The sequence below is a fragment of the Genypterus blacodes genome, unplaced genomic scaffold, assembly GCF_046128005.1.
Source record: "Genypterus blacodes isolate CSIRO-AG114 ecotype Tasmania unplaced genomic scaffold, CSIRO-AGI_Gbla_v1 ptg000028l_1, whole genome shotgun sequence".
In the NCBI taxonomy this organism is placed as follows: domain Eukaryota; kingdom Metazoa; phylum Chordata; class Actinopteri; order Ophidiiformes; family Ophidiidae; genus Genypterus; species Genypterus blacodes.
This window is the reverse complement of record NW_027466841.1, coordinates 4,427,931-4,447,540: the sequence shown is the minus strand read 5'-3', so window position 1 is coordinate 4,447,540 and position 19,610 is coordinate 4,427,931. Positions and strand designations below refer to the sequence as shown.

The following is a 19,610-nucleotide window of genomic DNA, read 5'->3' as shown; positions in this document are numbered from 1 at the left end:
ACAAGATGAGAGATGTTTTAAGGGTGGATACTTTTGACATCCTCTGTGTACAAGAGACTAGGTGGACAAGGGAGTGGAGAAGCTATCTGAGGGATACATGGGCTGGAAAAGTGTGGGCAAACAACGGTGTAAATGGACGAGCCGGAGTCGCTATTTTTGCGAAAGGAGATAAGATCCAAAATGTTAAGGAAATAGTGAAGGATGATGAGGGAAGGGTGATCGGTATTGAATTTATTTACAGGAATGTGCTTTACAAACTTTTGAATATTTATGCACCGAATGAGGACAACAAGCGTGGAATTTTCTTTGATCAACTAAAACCGCATTTGGGAGGGAACATTTGTGTAGTGGGGGATTTTAACTGTGCACTTACGAGGTTGGATATATCAAGCAACAATACATACAAAAGTGATATAAGTAGGAAATCGCTAAATGAGCTTTTTGACTATTTCAACCTGGTAGATCTGTGGAGGGTGCGCAATATGGGAGAAAGGGGCTTTTCCAGACGACAGACGGTTCTGGGGAAACTTAAACAGTCCAGGATTGACTTATGTCTATTAGCATCTGGGCTGGAAAAAAAGATTTCAAAATGCTGGTATGAGTTCACAGGGTTTAGCGATCATGCAAGGTTATGGGTGGAGCTGGGGGAGAAAGAGCACAAAGGTGGAGGGTTATGGTGTTTAAATAACAGTGTTTTGCTGGATGGAAAATATAGGGAGAAAGTTGAAAATCTACTGAAAGAAAGAAAAAGAGAACTGCAGGGTGAGGGTTGTATAAATATGGGGGAGTGGTGGGAGGAGGTGAAATTGCACATCAAAAAAGTGACAATAAACTATTGTAAAAATAAAATGGAGAAGGAAAGAAGGACTGAGTATAGTTTAAGAGACCAGATTAATAAAGAGCTGGAAAGGTCGATTGCAGAGGAAAACTTCAACAATCTAAAATATCTCATGCTGAGAAAACAATTAGATGAGCTTGAGAAGAAACGGAGCAGAGGGGCAGCTATCAGATCAAGGATGAAGGATATCTTAGAAGGGGAAAAGAATACAAGTTTCTTTTTAGGGCTTGAAAAAAGACAGCAAAAGAAAGCTCATCTGCAAAACCTGAAAAATGAAGAGGGTAAGACAATGGAGAAGACAGGGGAAATGCTGGAGGTGGCTCATAAACATTTTAAAAAACTTTTTTCAAAGATGGAGGTAAACTCTACAGACCACAGTGTTTTTGAAGGGATAGAAAAAAAATTAGGGGAAGAGGACAGAGCAGACTGTGATAAAAACATAACAGAGGAAGAATTGGAAAGAGCAATAAATGGTTTGAATAAGAACAAAAGTCCAGGGCTGGATGGGTTATCGGGGGAATTTTACATCACCTTTAAACAGGTGATAAAGCCAATTCTCCTGAGAATCTTTCAATGCATGGAGCGGGAGGGGAAAGCATCTGGGGACTTCTTCACGGGGCTAATCCGAGTGGTGTATAAGAATAAGGGTGACAAAGGGGATTTGGGGAATTATAGGCCAATTAGTCTGCTAAATACAGATTATAAAATACTGGCTAAAATCCTGGCAAACAGATTGAAGGAGGTGATAGGCACAGTGGTGAATCCCTGTCAGTGTTATGGTGTGGTAGGGAGAGACATTAGTGACATCATCTTATCGATCCAGGACATCTTTGACAAAATGAATCAGAAGGGAGGGCTGTACATAGGGGTTGATTTAGAGAAGGCGTTTGATAGGGTGGATCATGATTTTTTGTTTAAAACACTGGGAAAGATGGGTTTCGGGGAAGGTTTCACTAAATGGATTAGGTTAATATATAGGAATGCCATCAGTAGGGTGAAAATAAACGGGAGGTTAACTGAGAGCTTCGCTCTGGAGAGGTCAATCAGGCAAGGATGCCCGCTTTCAGCTATGTTATACTCCATAGCGGCAGAACCCTTGTCTGCCCTCATTAGGAGGGACCCAGGGATTTTGGGGATTGAAATGGAAGATAAAACGGACACGAAAATCTACCAGTACGCAGATGACATAAGTATTACGGTTAGGGATGAGAGGAGTGTAGACAGGGTGCTGCAGCATTTAGAGTGCTATGAGAGGGCATCTGGGGCCAAAATCAATGGGAAAAAAACCGAGCTAATGGGCTTTGGTGATGGTTTCGATTGTGTAAATAAATGGAATTTTGTAAAGAGAAATGAAATGGTGAAGGTTTTGGGTGTATACGTAGGTAAGAATCGAGATGCAGCAACAAAACAAACGTGGGGTGAAATAGAGGGAAAAATCAAAATGCGATTGGATTTCTGGTCCGGGAGGAAATTGAATCTAAGGGGTAAAGTGATAGTAACTAACGCCCTCCTCCTGTCCAAGTGTCAGTATGCGCTAAGAGTCTGTGAAATGCCGGACAGGGTAATAGGAAAGCTGAATGACATGATGAGTGCTTTCATCTGGAATAAAAAACAGCATTTGATAGCCAGGAAGGTGCTCATCAATGGGCAGAAGGAGGGCGGTTTGAAATTGGTGGACCTGAAAAGTAAAAAGCTTAGTGCACGGATTCGACTGTTAGGGAAATTTATGGGAAACGCAAGGATTTACGCTTTGCAGAAGTGCCTCGACTCTTGCCTACAGGGGTGGGATAATAGAGGAGTGTTTAATCTATGTAGGGAAACGGAGCAAAGGGAAAGAGCACAGGTTAATGCATTTACAGGGGAAATACTTGAAGCGTGGAATATTTTACTGGGGGATTTAAAGTTTAGATGTGAGACTGCGGAGCAGGTGTTACACCAACCAGTTTTCAGAAATCCGGCAATAAGGTGTCAGGGGAAGGTATTTTCAGGGAGGTACTTGGAGGAACTAGGTTTAAATCAGGTGAAGCACTTTATCCAAAGAGGTGGTGGATTTCTGCAGGAGGAAGTAATCCAGGAGGTCAGGGGAAGATTAGGGAAAGTGAGACCAATAGAGATCAAAAGACTATGCCAGAGAATTTTAGAGGGGTTACCTCGTAGCTGGGTGGCGCTGGTGAAGGGGAGGAGGGCAGAGAAGGCTCTGGAGTTGGTCAGTTTCTCCCTCATCCAAGGAGGGAAAGAGCATGACATACGATCAGTTAACTCCAAGATACTATATAGAGTGTTTTTGGGAAAGGAAAAGAAGAAAGCGGCAGCTGAGGAAGTATGGCTAAGGCAGTTCCATGGGCTTCAGAGGGAGCACATTTGGTCAGATCTAAATGTGAAGTTCATTTCATCAGAGTGCTTTGATACAAATTTCAGGCTCAGACACAATAGAATATTTGTCAATTTGGTGCTAAACCAGATAAATAGACTCAACAGCAAGGTTTGTGATATATGTGAGGTGGAAGTGGAGACATTTAGGCACTTTATTTTTGAATGTAAGGAGTTAAAAGTGTTTTTTGAGAAACTGGACCAATGCTTTCAAAAATGTAGAGTCACAATCACGGAAAAGGAAAAATGGGAGAGGTTTTTTCTATTTGGGTATAAGGAAAGGAAAGCAGGGGTGAACAAATGGCTTATCAATTACATTCTGAGTTATGCCAAACATGTCATCAGACTTCGGAGAAACTATTCACATTTCGAGGACAAAAAAGTGAACATCTGGAGATTTTTCTGTAACTTTATGAAAAGGAATGTGAGTCTGCTGTGGGATGGTGGGGACAAGAATTTCAAACAAAAGGTGCTGGAAGATAACTGTCTATTTGTGTGTGGAAATCAGGGTGGGGTGCAAATGTCAATAGGTCAAGGGTGAGGGGTGATGGGTGAAGGAAAAAAAAAAAGAAAAAAAAAAAGATGTGATGAATGGTGTTATGGATTGTTGGAAATAATTGGATTTGATTTGAAATGACTTGTATTTACTTGTGTAAAATGTATTTGTAAAAATATTTATTTTTTGATAATAAAAGAGAAAAAAAAAAACACGCCTGATCTCGTCTGATCTCCGAAGCTAAGCAGCGTCGGGCCAGGTTAGTACTTGGATGGGAGACCGCCTGGGAATACCCGGTGCCGTAAGCATTTTGGCCCTCTGAGAAGCAGGCCTCACCTGGTCCTCCTCCCTCATGTTTCACTCCCTCTGTGAACAACCAATGTCCCTCGGGAGAATAAAGTGGTATCTTATCTTATCTTATATGAAAGCATACATTCAGAAAATGAGTATTGCACATGGGCATAATATGAGAAGATTGAATGCACATGAGAAGTGAAGTACATGAGCCACTGTGTGATGATGATGATGATGATGATGATGATGATGATGAAAGTGAGGGTCAGAGATGTTAGTGGTCCCTCTTTATGTTCTATGTGATGATTATCAGTTACATTAGGTAAGACTTCATTATCCAGAAATGTGTGTTTCTGATGAAGGCATCATGTAAATTGTGATATACATGAACTTGAGTGTAGTCATGTGTACACAGTGACTTGAACTGGGTCTGTCTCACCTATAAAGAGCCTCTGTGTGGCTGCTCTCCTCGTTTAAGGCCGTACCACTCTGAACATGCACAATCTCGGATGCTAAGCAGCGTCGGGCCAGGTTAGTACTTGGATGGGAGACCGCCTGGGAATACCCGGTGCCGTAAGCATTTTGTCCCTCTGAGCAGCAGGCCTCACCTGGTCCTCCTCCCTCATGTTTCACTCCCTCTGTCAACACCCAATGTCCCTCGGGAGAATAAAGTTGTATCTTATCTTATCTTATATGAAAGCATACATTCAGAAAATGAGTATGGCACATGGGCATAATATGAGATGATTGAATGCACATGAGAAGTGAAGTACACAAGCCACTGTGTGACGATGATGATGATGATGATGATGATGATGATGATGAAAGTGAGCGTCAGAGATGTTAGTGGTCCCTCTTTATGTTCTATGTGATGATTATCAGTTTCATTAGGTAAGACTTCATTATCCAGAAATGTGTGTTTCTGATGAAGGCATCATGTAAATTGTGATATACATGAACTTGAGTGTAGTCATGTGTACACGGTGACTTGAACTGGGTCTGTCTCACCTATAAAGAGCCTCTGTGTGGCTGCTCTCCTCGTTTACGGCCATACCACTCTGAACACGCCCGATCTCGTCTGATCTCGGAAGCTAAGCAGCGTCGGGCCAGGTTAGTACTTGGATGGGAGACCGCCTGGGAATACCCGGTGCCGTAAGCATTTTGGCCCCCTGAGCAGCAGGCCTCACCTGGTCCTCCTCCCTCATGTTTCACTCCCTCTGTGAACACGCAATTTCCCTCGGGAGAATAAAGTTGTATCTTATCTTATCTGAAATGTTAGTGTTTTTCTGATGAAGGCATCATGTAAATTGGGATATACATGAACTTGAGTGTAGTCATGCGTACACGGTGACTTGAACTGGGTCTGTCTCACCTATAAAGAGCCTCTGTGTGGCTGCTCTCCTCGTTTACGGCCATACCACTCTGAACATGCCTGATCTCGTCTGATCTCGGAAGCTAAGCAGCGTCGGGCCAGGTTCGTACTTGGATGAGAGACCGCCTAGGAATACCAGGTGCCGTAAGCATTTTGGCCCTCTGAGCAGCAGGCCTCACCTGGTCCTCCTCCCTCATGTTTCACTCCCTCTGTCAACACCCAATGTCCCTCGGGAGAATAAAGTTGTATCTTATCTTATCTTATATGAAAGCATACATTCAGAAAATGAGTATGGCACATGGGCATAATATGAGATGATTGAATGCACATGAGAAGTGAAGTACACGAGCCACTGTGTGACGATGATGATGATGATGATGATGATGATGATGATGAAAGTGAGCGTCAGAGATGTTAGTGGTCCCTCTTTATGTTCTATGTGATGATTATCAGTTTCATTAGGTAAGACTTCATTATCCAGAAATGTGTGTTTCTGATGAAGGCATCATGTAAATTGTGATATACATGAACTTGAGTGTAGTCATGTGTACACGGTGACTTGAACTGGGTCTGTCTCACCTATAAAGAGCCTCTGTGTGGCTGCTCTCCTCGTTTACGGCCATACCACTCTGAACACGCCCGATCTCGTCTGATCTGGGAAGCTAAGCAGTGTCGGGCCAGGTTAGTACTTGGATGGGAGACCGCCTGGGAATACCCGGTGCCGTAAGCATTTTGGCCCTCTGAGCAGCAGGCCTCACCTGGTCTTCCTCCCTCATGTTTCACTCCCTCTGTCAACACACAATTTCCCTCGGGAGAATAAAGTTGTATCTTATCTTATCTGAAATGTTAGTGTTCTTCTGATGAAGGCATCATGTAAATTGTGATATACATGAACTTGAGTGTAGTCATGTGTACACGGTGACTTGAACTGGGTCTGTCTCACCTATAAAGAGCCTCTGTGTGGCTGCTCTCATCGTTTACGGCCATACCACTCTGAACACGCCTGATCTCGTCTGATCTCGGAAGCTAAGCAGCGTCGGGCCAGGTTAGTACTTGGATGGGAGACCGCCTGGGAATACCCGGTGCCGTAAGCATTTTGGCCCTCTGAGCAGCAGGCCTCACCTGGTCCTCCTCCCTCATGTTTCACTCCCTCTGTGAACAACCAATGTCCCTCGGGAGAATAAAGTGGTATCTTATCTTATCTTATATGAAAGCATACATTCAGAAAATGAGTATTGCACATGGGCATAATATGAGATGATTGAATGCACATGGGGAGTGAAGTACAGGAGCCACTGTGTGACGATGATGATGATGATGATGATGATGATGATGAGGATAAAAGTGAGCGTCAGAGATGTAAGTGGTCCCTCTGTATGTTCTATGTGATGATTATCAGTTTCATTAGGTAAGACTTTATTATCCAGAAATGTGTGTTTCTGATGAAGGCATCATGTAAATTGTGATATACATGAACTTGAGTGTAGTCATGTGTACACGGTGACTTGAACTGGGTCTGTCTCACCTATAAAGAGCCTCTGTGTGGCTGCTCTCCTCGTTTACGGCCATACCACTCTGAACACGCCCGATCTCGTCTGATCTCGGAAGCTAAGCAGCGTCGGGCCAGGTTAGCACTTGGATGGGAGACCGCCTGGGAATACCTGGTGCAGTAAGCATTTTGGCCCTCTGAGTAGCAGGCCTCACCTGGTCCTCCTCCCTCATGTTTCACTCCCTCTGAGAACACGCAATTTCCCTCGGGAGAATAAAGTTGTATCTTATCTTATCAGAAATGTTAGTGTTCTTCTGATGAAGGCATCATGTAAATTGTGATATACATGAACTTGAGTGTAGTCATGTGTACACGGTGACTTGAACTGGGTCTGTCTCACCTATAAAGAGCCTCTGTGTGGCTGCTCTCCTCGTTTACGGCCATACCACTCTGAACACGCCCGGTCTCGTCTGATCTCGGAAGCTAATCAGCGTCGGGCCAGGTTAGTACTTGGATGGGAGACCGCCTGGGAATACCCGGTGCCGTAAGCATTTTGGCCCTCTGAGCAGCAGGCCTCACCTGGTCCTCCTCCCTCATGTTTCACTCCCTCTGTCAACACGCAATTTCCCTCGGGAGAATAAAGTTGTATCTTATCTTATCTGAAATGTTAGTGTTCTTCTGATGAAGGCATCATGTAAATTGTGATATACATGAACTTGAGTGTAGTCATGCGTACACGGTGACTTGAACTGGGTCTGTCTCACCTATAAAGAGCCTCTGTGTGGCTGCTCTCCTCGTTTACGGCCATACCACTCTGAACACGCCCGATCTCGTCTGATCTCGGAAGCTAAGCAGCGTCGGGCCAGGTTAGTACTTGGATGGGAGACCGCCTGGGAATACCCGCTGCCGTAAGCATTTTGGCCCTCTGAGCAGCAGGCCTCACCTGGTCCTCCTCCCTCATGTTTCACTCCCTTTGTCAACAACCAATGTCCCTCGGGAGAATAAAGTTGTATCTTATCTTATCTTATATGAAAGCATACATTCAGAAAATGAGTATTGCACATGGGCATAATATGAGATGATTGAATGCACATGGGGAGTAAAGTACAGGAGCCACTGTGTGACGATGATGATGATGATGATGATGATGATGATGAGGATAAAAGTGAGCGTCAGAGATGTAAGTGGTCCCTCTGTATGTTCTATGTGATGATTATCAGTTTCATTAGGTAAGACTTAATTATCCAGAAATGTGTGTTTCTGATGAAGGCATCATGTAAATTGTGATATACATGAACTTGAGTGTAGTCATGTGTACACGGTGACTTGAACTGGGTCTGTCTCACCTATAAAGAGCCTCTGTGTGGCTGCTCTCCTCGTTTACGGCCATACCACTCTGAACACGCCCGATCTCGTCTGATCTCGGAAGCTAATCAGCGTCGGGCCAGGTTAGTACTTGGATGGGAGACAGCCTGGGAATACCCGGTGCAGTAAGCATTTTGGCCCTCTGAGCCGCAGGCCTCACCTGGTCCTCCTCGTTTCACTCCCTCTGTGAACACGCAATTTCCCTCGGGAGAATAAAGTTGTATCTTATCTTATCAGAAATGTTAGTGTTCTTCTGATGAAGGCATCATGTAAATTGTGATATACATTAACTTGAGTGTAGTCATGTGTACACGGTGACTTGAACTGGGTCTGTCTCACCTATAAAGAGCCTCTGTGTGGCTGCTCTCCTCGTTTACGGCCATACCACTCTGAACACGCCCGATCTCGTCTGATCTCGGAAGCTAATCAGCGTCGGGCCAGGTTAGTACTTGGATGGGAGACCGCCTGGGAATGCCCGGTGCCGTAAGCATTTTGGCCCTCTGAGCAGCAGGCCTCACCTGGTCCTCCTCCCTCATGTTTCACTCCCTCTGTGAACACGCAATTTCCCTCGGGAGAATAAAGTTGTATCTTATCTTATCTGAAATGTTAGTGTTTTTCTGATGAAGGCATCATGTAAATTGGGATATACATGAACTTGAGTGTAGTCATGCGTACACGGTGACTTGAACTGGGTCTGTCTCACCTATAAAGAGCCTCTGTGTGGCTGCTCTCCTCGTTTACGGCCATACCACTCTGAACACGCCCGATCTCTTCTGATCTCGGAAGCTAATCAGCGTCGGGCCAGGTTAGTACTTAGATGGGAGACCGCTTGGGAATACCCGGTGCCGTAAGCATTTTGGCCCTCTGAGCAGCAGGCCTCACCTGGTCCTCCTCCCTCATGTTACACTCCCTCTGTCAACACGCAATTTCCCTCGGGAGAATAAAGTTGTATCTTATCTTATCTTATATGAAAGCATACATTCAGAAAATGAGTATTGCACATGGGCATAATATGAGAAGATTGAATGCACATGAGAAGTGAAGTACACGAGCCACTGTGTGACGATGATGATGATGATGATGATGATGATGATGATGATGATGATGATGAAAGTGCGCAGCATCCAGGCAGAAATGCCATCAATGTGTGTAAATTTGTAGCAAATTGGGGAATATTGAAAATTTTCTAAAAATGTTGACCCGGGTCATCAATTTTTGAAACTGGAGAAAACTTTAAAAGCCAATATCTGTGACAAGGAAGGAGATAGAGAGCTAAAATTGCAGACGCAGCATCCAGGCAGAAATGCCATCAATATGTGTAAATTTGGGGCAAATTGGGGAATATTGAAAATTTTCTAAAAATGTGGTCATCGATTTTTGAAACTGGAGATACTTGAAAAGCCCATATCTGTGACAAGGAAGGAGATAGAGAGCTAAAATTTCAGACGCAGCATCCAGGCAGAAATGCCATCAATGTGTGTAAATTGGGGCAAATTGGGGAATATTGAAAATTTTGGAAAAAAGTTGACACCCGGGTCATCGATTTTTGAAACTGGAGAAAACTTTAAAAGCCCATATCTGTGACAAGGAAGGAGATAGAGAGCTAAAATTTCAGACGCAGCATCCAGACAGAAATGCCATCAATTTGTGTAAATTTGGGGCAAATTGGGGAATATTGAAAATTTTCTAAAAATGTTGACCCGCGGGTCATCGATTCTTGAAACTAGAGAAAACTTGAAAAGCCCATATCTGTGAAAAGGAAGGAGATAGAGGCTTCTGTGTTCTTCTGATGAAGGCATCATGTAAATTGTGATATACATGAACTTGAGTGTAGTCATGTGTACACGGTGACTTGAACTGGGTCCGTCTCACCTATAAAGAGCCTCTGTGTGGCTGCGCTCCTCGTTTACGGCCATACCACTCTGAACACGGAAGTAAGAGGAGGTGTGTGTGAGCTCCAGGCGTGCGTGTATTTTGACTGATCCTGTGCGGCAATTTTGATTTTGAGTTTAAACTGTGGCGTTTCTTTAAGCCCAGATTTTTCGTTTCTTTGATAGCTCGGTTTTTGGAGCCACCCCCAGCAGTTTTGACTGTCTGGGGGACACTTTAAGTTATTTGTTTGTTTGGTTTGTGTTTTCCTGATGGAAAATAGTTTATACTGTGCTCCAAGTATGGTGAGAACCAGAGGAAAGGGAGCCAGAGTCGCTGCACCGGGCCCGGACCGGACGGCCGAGGCAAACGAGCCGATGGTGAAAGACGATCGGGCGTACAGGACCGTGGACGTTCAGAATATGACGGGAGAAATGGAGGACACACGTGCGGTGACAGCTCCTGACGTAGCCGAAAATGCGGAAGGAGGAAGAGGGCAGGAGAGAGAAATCATCAGAGAGGAAGAGATACGGATTATTAAGGATAAAGCTGAAGAGTTTCAGCAAAATTTAACGCTCGCGCTGGAGCTGATTGGAGAAGATAAAGTGACCGCAATGGAGCTGATCCAGGCAATACAAGACACTTGTGGGAAAATCATCGCCTGCCGGTACACGGGCAGAAATAAATATGAGATCACAATGAATCACCCGAAGGGGAAAGAAAGACTATTGGACGGCATAAAAATTGGACAGACCGCGATCATGTCCAAGGAGTTATGTAATGATGAGCTGGTGGTCTCGTTTCTGGGGCTGCCGGCGTATATCACGGACAGCGTCATTCTGGGCAAGCTGAACAGCTGGGGAGTGAGTGCAGTATCCCCGATCATCAGGAGAATGTGGCCGGGAACTAGAATTGCTGACGGAACAAGATACGTGAAAGTTAAATTCACGGAGACGGTCCAATCACTTCCATATTCGACCAAGTTTGAGACGGCTTTTGGAGCAGAGTTCTTCAGAGTTTTGCACGACAAACAGGTGAAAGTGTGCAGACAGTGCATACAGACTGGTCATATCCTGAGGGACTGTCCAGATTTCCTTTGTAGAAAATGTGGAGAGCAGGGGCACTATGCAAGGGAGTGCATGGGCAGAGGGAACAAATGCCAGAGCTGCAAAAAGGAGAGCAGCAGATGTGTTTGTGAGGACGTTGATCATGCTCCAGGGACGGGAGGAAAGCAACGTGAGGAGCAGGAAGAATCGAGAGAGAATATCTCTGAGAGGGAGGAGACCGAGAAGGATCGTGCGGAGGGGGAAGCGGAGAAAGGAAGAGACATACTGGAGTCGGACGGAGAGCAAGGAATGGAGGTGAGAGGATCGACAGCTGAGGTGCCGGGACATGGAGACGCAGCAGAGGGGCAGAGTGTGGATACATCGGAGAGAAAGGAGAGGAAGGTGAAAATTGTTCAACTTCAGCGGCCCCCAGAATCAGACTCAGAGATATGCTTGACGGGGTCTCAAGAGTCGGGGAACTCGGAGTCTGATATGGACCTCGGAAACAGCCAGGAGCTGGGGAAGAGAAGACTGCAATGGATGCTGAAGACAAGGGGATCAAAAAGAGGAAAAAGTAAGACGTGAACTGTAGCATAAAGATGATGGGCCTGATTTATCTCTATGTATTTACAATGTTAAAAATACTATCGCAAAACACAAACGGCTTAAGATGTATTAACAAGATGAGAGATGTTTTAAGGGTGGATACTTTTGACATCCTCTGTGTACAAGAGACTAGGTGGACAAGGGAGTGGAGAAGCTATCTGAGGGATACATGGGCTGGAAAAGTGTGGGCAAACAACGGTGTAAATGGACGAGCCGGAGTCGCTATTTTTGCGAAAGGAGATAAGATCCAAAATGTTAAGGAAATAGTGAAGGATGATGAGGGAAGGGTGATCGGTATTGAATTTATTTACAGGAATGTGCTTTACAAACTTTTGAATATTTATGCATCGAATGAGGACAACAAGCGTGGAATTTTCTTTGATCAACTAAAACCGCATTTGGGAGGGAACATTTGTGTAGTGGGGGATTTTAACTGTGCACTTACGAGGTTGGATATATCAAGCAACAATACATACAAAAGTGATATAAGTAGGAAATCGCTAAATGAGCTTTTTGACTATTTCAACCTGGTAGATCTGTGGAGGGTGCGCAATATGGGAGAAAGGGGCTTTTCCAGACGACAGACGGTTCTGGGGAAACTTAAACAGTCCAGGATTGACTTATGTCTATTAGCATCTGGGCTGGAAAAAAAGATTTCAAAATGCTGGTATGAGTTCACAGGGTTTAGCGATCATGCAAGGTTATGGGTGGAGCTGGGGGAGAAAGAGCACAAAGGTGGAGGGTTATGGTGTTTAAATAACAGTGTTTTGCTGGATGGAAAATATAGGGAGAAAGTTGAAAATCTACTGAAAGAAAGAAAAAGAGAACTCGGGGGGGGTTGCATAAATATGGGGGAGTGGTGGGAGGAGGTGAAATTGCACATCAAAAAAGTGACAATAAACTATTGTAAAAATAAAATGGAGAAGGAAAGAAGGACTGAGTATAGTTTAAGAGACCAGATTAATAAAGAGCTGGAAAGGTCGATTGCAGAGGAAAACTTCAACAATCTAAAATATCTCATGCTGAGAAAACAATTAGATGAGCTTGAGAAGAAACGGAGCAGAGGGGCAGCTATCAGATCAAGGATGAAGGATATTTTAGAAGGGTAAAAGAATACAAGTTTCTTTTTAGGGCTTGAAAAAAGACAGCAAAAGAAAGCTCATCTGCAAAACCTGAAAAATGAAGAGGGTAAGACAATGGAGAAGACAGGGGAAATGCTGGAGGTGGCTCATAAACATTTTAAAAAACTTTTTTCAAAGATGGAGGTAAACTCTACAGACCACAGTGTTTTTGAAGGGATAGAAAAAAAATTAGGGGAAGAGGACAGAGCAGACTGTGATAAAAACATAACAGAGGAAGAATTGGAAAGAGCAATAAATGGTTTGAATAAGAACAAAAGTCCAGGGCTGGATGGGTTATCGGGGGAATTTTACATCACCTTTAAACAGGTGATAAAGCCAATTCTCCTGAGAATCTTTCAATGCATGGAGCGGGAGGGGAAAGCATCTGGGGACTTCTTCACGGGGCTAATCCGAGTGGTGTATAAGAATAAGGGTGACAAAGGGGATTTGGGGAATTATAGGCCAATTAGTCTGCTAAATACAGATTATAAAATACTGGCTAAAATCCTGGCAAACAGATTGAAGGAGGTGATAGGCACAGTGGTGAATCCCTGTCAGTGTTATGGTGTGGTAGGGAGAGACATTAGTGACATCATCTTATCGATCCAGGACATCTTTGACAAAATGAATCAGAAGGGAGGGCTGTACATAGGGGTTGATTTAGAGAAGGCGTTTGATAGGGTGGATCATGATTTTTTGTTTAAAACACTGGGAAAGATGGGTTTCGGGGAAGGTTTCACTAAATGGATTAGGTTAATATATAGGAATGCCATCAGTAGGGTGAAAATAAACGGGAGGTTAACTGAGAGCTTCGCTCTGGAGAGGTCAATCAGGCAAGGATGCCCGCTTTCAGCTATGTTATACTCCATAGCGGCAGAACCCTTGTCTGCCCTCATTAGGAGGGACCCAGGGATTTTGGGGATTGAAATGGAAGATAAAACGGACACGAAAATCTACCAGTACGCAGATGACATAAGTATTACGGTTAGGGATGAGAGGAGTGTAGACAGGGTGCTGCAGCATGTAGAGTGCTATGAGAGGGCATCTGGGGCCAAAATCAATGCGGAAAAAACCGAGCTAATGGGCTTTGGTGATGGTTTCGATTGTGTAAATAAATGGAATTTTGTAAAGAGAAATGAAATGGTGAAGGTTTTGGGTGTATACGTAGGTAAGAATCGAGATGCAGCAACAAAACAAACGTGGGGTGAAATAGAGGGAAAAATCAAAATGCGATTGGATTTCTGGTCCGGGAGGAAATTGAATCTAAGGGGTAAAGTGATAGTAACTAACACCCTCCTCCTGTCCAAGTGTCAGTATGCGCTAAGAGTCTGTGAAATGCCGGACAGGGTAATAGGAAAGCTGAATGACATGATGAGTGCTTTCATCTGGAATAAAAAACAGCATTTGATAGCCAGGAAGGTGCTCATCAATGGGCAGAAGGAGGGCGGTTTGAAATTGGTGGACCTGAAAAGTAAAAAGCTTAGTGCACGGATTCGACTGTTAGGGAAATTTATGGGAAACGCAAAGATTTACGCGTGGCAGAAGTGCCTCGACTCTTGCCTACAGGGGTGGGATAATAGAGGAGTGTTTAATCTATGTAGGGAAACGGAGCAAAGGGAAAGAGCACAGGTTAATGCATTTACAGGGGAAATACTTGAAGCGTGGAATATTTTACTGGGGGATTTAAAGTTTAGATGTGAGACTGCGGAGCAGGTGTTACACCAACCAGTTTTCAGAAATCCGGCAATAAGGTGTCAGGGGAAGGTATTTTCAGGGAGGTACTTGGAGGAACTAGGTTTAAATCAGGTGAAGCACTTTATCCAAAGAGGTGGTGGATTTCTGCAGGAGGAAGTAATCCAGGAGGTCAGGGGAAGATTAGGGAAAGTGAGACCAATAGAGATCAAAAGACTATGCCAGAGAATTTTAGAGGGGTTACCTCGTAGCTGGGTGGCGCTGGTGAAGGGGAGGAGGGCAGAGAAGGCTCTGGAGTTGGTCAGTTTCTCCCTCATCCAAGGAGGGAAAGAGCATGACATACGATCAGTTAACTCCAAGATACTATATAGAGTGTTTTTGGGAAAGGAAAAGAAGAAAGCGGCAGCTGAGGAAGTATGGCTAAGGCAGTTCCATGGGCTTCAGAGGGAGCACATTTGGTCAGATCTAAATGTGAAGTTCATTTCATCAGAGTGCTTTGATACAAATTTCAGGCTCAGACACAATAGAATATTTGTCAATTTGGTGCTAAACCAGATAAATAGACTCAACAGCAAGGTTTGTGATATATGTGAGGTGGAAGTGGAGACATTTAGGCACTTTATTTTTGAATGTAAGGAGTTAAAAGTGTTTTTTGAGAAACTGGACCAATGCTTTCAAAAATGTAGAGTCACAATCACGGAAAAGGAAAAATGGGAGAGGTTTTTTCTATTTGGGTATAAGGAAAGGAAAGCAGGGGTGAACAAATGGCTTATCAATTACATTCTGAGTTATGCCAAACATGTCATCAGACTTCGGAGAAACTATTCACATTTCGAGGACAAAAAAGTGAACATCTGGAGATTTTTCTGTAACTTTATGAAAAGGAATGTGAGTCTGCTGTGGGATGGTGGGGACAAGACTTTCAAACAAAAGGTGCTGGAAGATAACTGTCTATTTGTGTGTGGAAATCAGGGTGGGGTGCAAATGTCAATAGGTCAAGGGTGAGGGGTGATGGGTGAAGGAAAAAAAAAGAAAAAAAAAAAAGATGTGATGAATGGTGTTATGGATTGTTGGAAATAATTTGATTTGATTTGAAATGACTTGTATTTACTTGTGTAAAATGTATTTGTAAAAATATTTATTTTTTTGATAATAAAAGAAAAAAAAAAAAACACGCCTGATCTCGTCTGATCTCGGAAGCTAAGCAGCGTCGGGCCAGGTTCGTACTTGGATGAGAGACCGCCTAGGAATACCCGGTGCAGGAAGCATTTTGGCCCTCTGAGCAGCAGGCCTCACCTGGTCCTCCTCCCTCATGTTTCACTCCCTCTGTCAACACCCAATGTCCCTCGGGAGAATAAAGTTGTATCTTATCTTATCTTATATGAAAGCATACATTCAGAAAATGAGTATGGCACATGGGCATAATATGAGATGATTGAATGCACTGGAAGTGAAGTACACGAGCCACTGTGTGACGATGATGATGATGATGATGATGATGATGATGATGAAAGTGAGCGTCAGAGATGTTAGTGGTCCCTCTTTATGTTCTATGTGATGATTATCAGTTTCATTAGGTAAGACTTCATTATCCAGAAATGTGTGTTTCTGATGAAGGCATCATGTAAATTGTGATATACATGAACTTGAGTGTAGTCATGTGTACACGGTGACTTGAACTGGGTCTGTCTCACCTATAAAGAGCCTCTGTGTGGCTGCTCTCCTCGTTTACGGCCATACCACTCTGAACACGCCCGATCTCGTCTGATCTGGGAAGCTAAGCAGTGTCGGGCCAGGTTAGTACTTGGATGGGAGACCGCCTGGGAATACCCGGTGCCGTAAGCATTTTGGCCCTCTGAGCAGCAGGCCTCACCTGGTCTTCTTCCCTCATGTTTCACTCCCTCTGTCAACACGAAATTTCCCTCGGGAGAATAAAGTTGTATCTTATCTTATCTGAAATGTTAGTGTTCTTCTGATGAAGGCATCATGTAAATTGTGATATACATGAACTTGAGTGTAGTCATGTGTACACGGTGACTTGAACTGGGTCTGTCTCACCTATAAAGAGCCTCTGTGTGGCTGCTCTCATCGTTTACGGCCATACCACTCTGAACACGCCTGATCTCTTCTGATCTCGGAAGCTAAGCAGCATCGGGCCAGGTTAGTACTTGGATGGGCGACCGCCTGGGAATACCCGGTGCCGTAAGCATTTTGGCCCTCTGAGCAGCAGGCCTCACCTGGTCCTCCTCCCTCATGTTTCACTCCCTCTGTGAACAACCAATGTCCCTCGGGAGAATAAAGTGGTATCTTATCTTATCTTATATGAAAGCATACATTCAGAAAATGAGTATTGCACATGGGCATAATATGAGATGATTGAATGCACATGGGGAGTGAAGTACAGGAGCCACTGTGTGACGATGATGATGATGATGATGATGATGATGATGAGGATAAAAGTGAGCGTCAGAGATGTAAGTGGTCCCTCTGTATGTTCTATGTGATGATTATCAGTTTCATTAGGTAAGACTTTATTAACCAGAAATGTGTGTTTCTGATGAAGGCATCATGTAAATTGTGATATACATGAACTTGAGTGTAGTCATGTGTACACGGTGACTTGAACTGGGTCTGTCTCACCTATAAAGAGCCTCTGTGTGGCTGCTCTCCTCGTTTACGGCCATACCACTCTGAACACGCCCGATCTCGTCTGATCTCGGAAGCTAATCAGCGTCGGGCCAGGTTAGTACTTGGATGGGAGACCGCCTGGGAATACCCGGTGCCGTAAGCATTTTGGCCCTCTGACCAGCAGGCCTCACCTGGTCCTCCTCCCTCATGTTTCACTCCCTCTGTGAACACGCAATTTCCCTCGGGAGAATAAAGTTGTATCTTATCTTATCTGAAATGTTAGTGTTTTTCTGATGAAGGCATCATGTAAATTGGGATATACATGAACTTGAGTGTAGTCATGCGTACACGGTGACTTGAACTGGGTCTGTCTCACCTATAAAGAGCCTCTGTGTGGCTGCTCTCCTCGTTTACGGCCATACCACTCTGAACATGCCTGATCTCGTCTGATCTCGGAAGCTAAGCAGTGTCGGGCCAGGTTCGTACTTGGATGAGAGACCGCCTAGGAATACCAGGTGCCGTAAGCATTTTGGCCCTCTGAGCAGCAGGCCTCACCTGGTCCTCCTCCCTCATGTTTCACTCCCTCTGTCAACACCCAATGTCCCTCGGGAGAATAAAGTTGTATCTTATCTTATCTTATATGAAAGCATACATTCAGAAAATGAGTATGGCACATGGGCATAATATGAGATGATTGAATGCACATGAGAAGTGAAGTACACGAGCCACTGTGTGACGATGATGATGATGATGATGATGATGATGATGATGAAAGTGAGCGTCAGAGATGTTAGTGGTCCCTCTTTATGTTCTATGTGATGATTATCAGTTTCATTAGGTAAGACTTCATTATCCAGAAATGTGTGTTTCTGATGAAGGCATCATGTAAATTGTGATATACATGAACTTGAGTGTAGTCATGTGTACACGGTGACTTGAACTGGGTCTGTCTCACCTATAAAGAGCCTCTGTGTGGCTGCTCTCCTCGTTTACGGCCATACCACTCTGAACACGCCCGATCTCGTCTGATCTGGGAAGCTAAGCAGTGTCGGGCCAGGTTAGTACTTGGATGGGAGACCGCCTGGGAATACCCGGTGCCGTAAGCATTTTGGCCCTCTGAGCAGCAGGCCTCACCTGGTCTTCCTCCCTCATGTTTCACTCCCTCTGTCAACACGCAATTTCCCTCGGGAGAATAAAGTTGTATCTTATCTTATCTGAAATGTTAGTGTTCTTCTGATGAAGGCATCATGTAAATTGTGATATACATGAACTTGAGTGTAGTCATGTGTACACGGTGACTTGAACTGGGTCTGTCTCACCTATAAAGAGCCTCTTTGTGGCTGCTCTCATCGTTTACGGCCATACCACTCTGAACACGCCTGATCTCGTCTGATCTCGGAAGCTAAGCAGCGTCGGGCCAGGTTAGTACTTGGATGGGAGACCGCCTGGGAATACCCGGTGCCGTAAGCATTTTGGCCCTCTGAGCAGCAGGCCTCACCTGGTCCTCCTCCCTCATGTTTCACTCCCTCTGTGAACAACCAATGTCCCTCGGGAGAATAAAGTGGTATCTTATCTTATCTTATATGAAAGCATACATTCAGAAAATGAGTATTGCACATGGGCATAATATGAGATGATTGAATGCACATGGGGAGTGAAGTACAGGAGCCACTGTGTGACGATGATGATGATGATGATGATGATGATGATGAGGATAAAAGTGAGCGTCAGAGATGTAAGTGGTCCCTCTGTATTTTCTATGTGATGATTATCAGTTTCATTAGGTAAGACTTTATTATCCAGAAATGTGTGTTTCTGATGAAGGCATCATGTAAATTGTGATATACATGAACTTGAGTGTAGTCATGTGTACACGGTGACTTGAACTGGGTCTGTCTTACCTATAAAGAGCCTCTGTGTGGCTGCTCTCCTCGTTTACGGCCATACCACTCTGAACACGCCCGATCTCGTCTGATCTCGGAAGCTAATCAGCGTCGGGCCAGGTTAGTACTTGGATGGGAGACCGCCTGGGAATACCCGGTGCCGTAAGCATTTTGGCCCTCTGACCAGCAGGCCTCACCTGGTCCTCCTCCCTCATGTTTCACTCCCTCTGTGAACACGCAATTTCCCTCGGGAGAATAAAGTTGTATCTTATCTTATCTTATATGAAAGCATACATTCAGAAAATGAGTATGGCACATGGGCATAATATGAGATGATTGAATGCACATGAGAAGTGAAGTACACGAGCCACTGTGTGACGATGATGATGATGATGATGATGATGATGATGATGAAAGTGAGCGTCAGAGATGTTAGTGGTCCCTCTTTATGTTCTATGTGATGATTATCAGTTTCATTAGGTAAGACTTCATTATCCAGAAATGTGTGTTTCTGATGAAGGCATCATGTAAATTGTGATAT

The 19,610-nt window shown here is 44.2% G+C and overlaps 15 non-coding genes and 2 pseudogenes across 15 annotated transcripts; all 17 read left to right on the top strand.

The window, feature by feature from the left end:
* Positions 1–5,038: 5,038 nt before the first annotated feature.
* On the top strand, positions 5,039–5,157 carry LOC142993602 (5S ribosomal RNA). The gene has a single exon (XR_012961124.1). It is a non-coding gene; the product is annotated as a 5S ribosomal RNA (ribosomal RNA).
* A 245-nt stretch (positions 5,158–5,402) lies between these two features.
* LOC142993779 (5S ribosomal RNA) lies at positions 5,403–5,521 on the top strand (annotated as a pseudogene).
* Positions 5,522–5,981: 460 nt separating this feature from the next.
* LOC142993671 (5S ribosomal RNA) lies at positions 5,982–6,100 on the top strand. Its single transcript, XR_012961190.1, has one exon. It is a non-coding gene; the product is annotated as a 5S ribosomal RNA (ribosomal RNA).
* A 245-nt stretch (positions 6,101–6,345) lies between these two features.
* LOC142993735 (5S ribosomal RNA) lies at positions 6,346–6,464 on the top strand. The gene has a single exon (XR_012961252.1). It is a non-coding gene; the product is annotated as a 5S ribosomal RNA (ribosomal RNA).
* A 463-nt stretch (positions 6,465–6,927) lies between these two features.
* Positions 6,928–7,046, top strand: LOC142993742 (5S ribosomal RNA). Its single transcript, XR_012961259.1, has one exon. It is a non-coding gene; the product is annotated as a 5S ribosomal RNA (ribosomal RNA).
* Positions 7,047–7,291: 245 nt separating this feature from the next.
* Positions 7,292–7,410, top strand: LOC142993654 (5S ribosomal RNA). The gene has a single exon (XR_012961173.1). It is a non-coding gene; the product is annotated as a 5S ribosomal RNA (ribosomal RNA).
* A 245-nt stretch (positions 7,411–7,655) lies between these two features.
* On the top strand, positions 7,656–7,774 carry LOC142993697 (5S ribosomal RNA). The gene has a single exon (XR_012961214.1). It is a non-coding gene; the product is annotated as a 5S ribosomal RNA (ribosomal RNA).
* Positions 7,775–8,237: 463 nt separating this feature from the next.
* LOC142993785 (5S ribosomal RNA) lies at positions 8,238–8,356 on the top strand (annotated as a pseudogene).
* Positions 8,357–8,595: 239 nt separating this feature from the next.
* Positions 8,596–8,714, top strand: LOC142993630 (5S ribosomal RNA). Its single transcript, XR_012961151.1, has one exon. It is a non-coding gene; the product is annotated as a 5S ribosomal RNA (ribosomal RNA).
* Positions 8,715–8,959: 245 nt separating this feature from the next.
* Positions 8,960–9,078, top strand: LOC142993691 (5S ribosomal RNA). Its single transcript, XR_012961208.1, has one exon. It is a non-coding gene; the product is annotated as a 5S ribosomal RNA (ribosomal RNA).
* Positions 9,079–16,284: 7,206 nt separating this feature from the next.
* Positions 16,285–16,403, top strand: LOC142993670 (5S ribosomal RNA). Its single transcript, XR_012961189.1, has one exon. It is a non-coding gene; the product is annotated as a 5S ribosomal RNA (ribosomal RNA).
* Positions 16,404–16,648: 245 nt separating this feature from the next.
* On the top strand, positions 16,649–16,767 carry LOC142993717 (5S ribosomal RNA). The gene has a single exon (XR_012961234.1). It is a non-coding gene; the product is annotated as a 5S ribosomal RNA (ribosomal RNA).
* A 463-nt stretch (positions 16,768–17,230) lies between these two features.
* Positions 17,231–17,349, top strand: LOC142993847 (5S ribosomal RNA). The gene has a single exon (XR_012961307.1). It is a non-coding gene; the product is annotated as a 5S ribosomal RNA (ribosomal RNA).
* A 245-nt stretch (positions 17,350–17,594) lies between these two features.
* Positions 17,595–17,713, top strand: LOC142993770 (5S ribosomal RNA). Its single transcript, XR_012961286.1, has one exon. It is a non-coding gene; the product is annotated as a 5S ribosomal RNA (ribosomal RNA).
* A 460-nt stretch (positions 17,714–18,173) lies between these two features.
* On the top strand, positions 18,174–18,292 carry LOC142993669 (5S ribosomal RNA). Its single transcript, XR_012961188.1, has one exon. It is a non-coding gene; the product is annotated as a 5S ribosomal RNA (ribosomal RNA).
* A 245-nt stretch (positions 18,293–18,537) lies between these two features.
* Positions 18,538–18,656, top strand: LOC142993724 (5S ribosomal RNA). The gene has a single exon (XR_012961241.1). It is a non-coding gene; the product is annotated as a 5S ribosomal RNA (ribosomal RNA).
* Positions 18,657–19,119: 463 nt separating this feature from the next.
* Positions 19,120–19,238, top strand: LOC142993846 (5S ribosomal RNA). Its single transcript, XR_012961306.1, has one exon. It is a non-coding gene; the product is annotated as a 5S ribosomal RNA (ribosomal RNA).
* Positions 19,239–19,610: the final 372 nt, after the last annotated feature.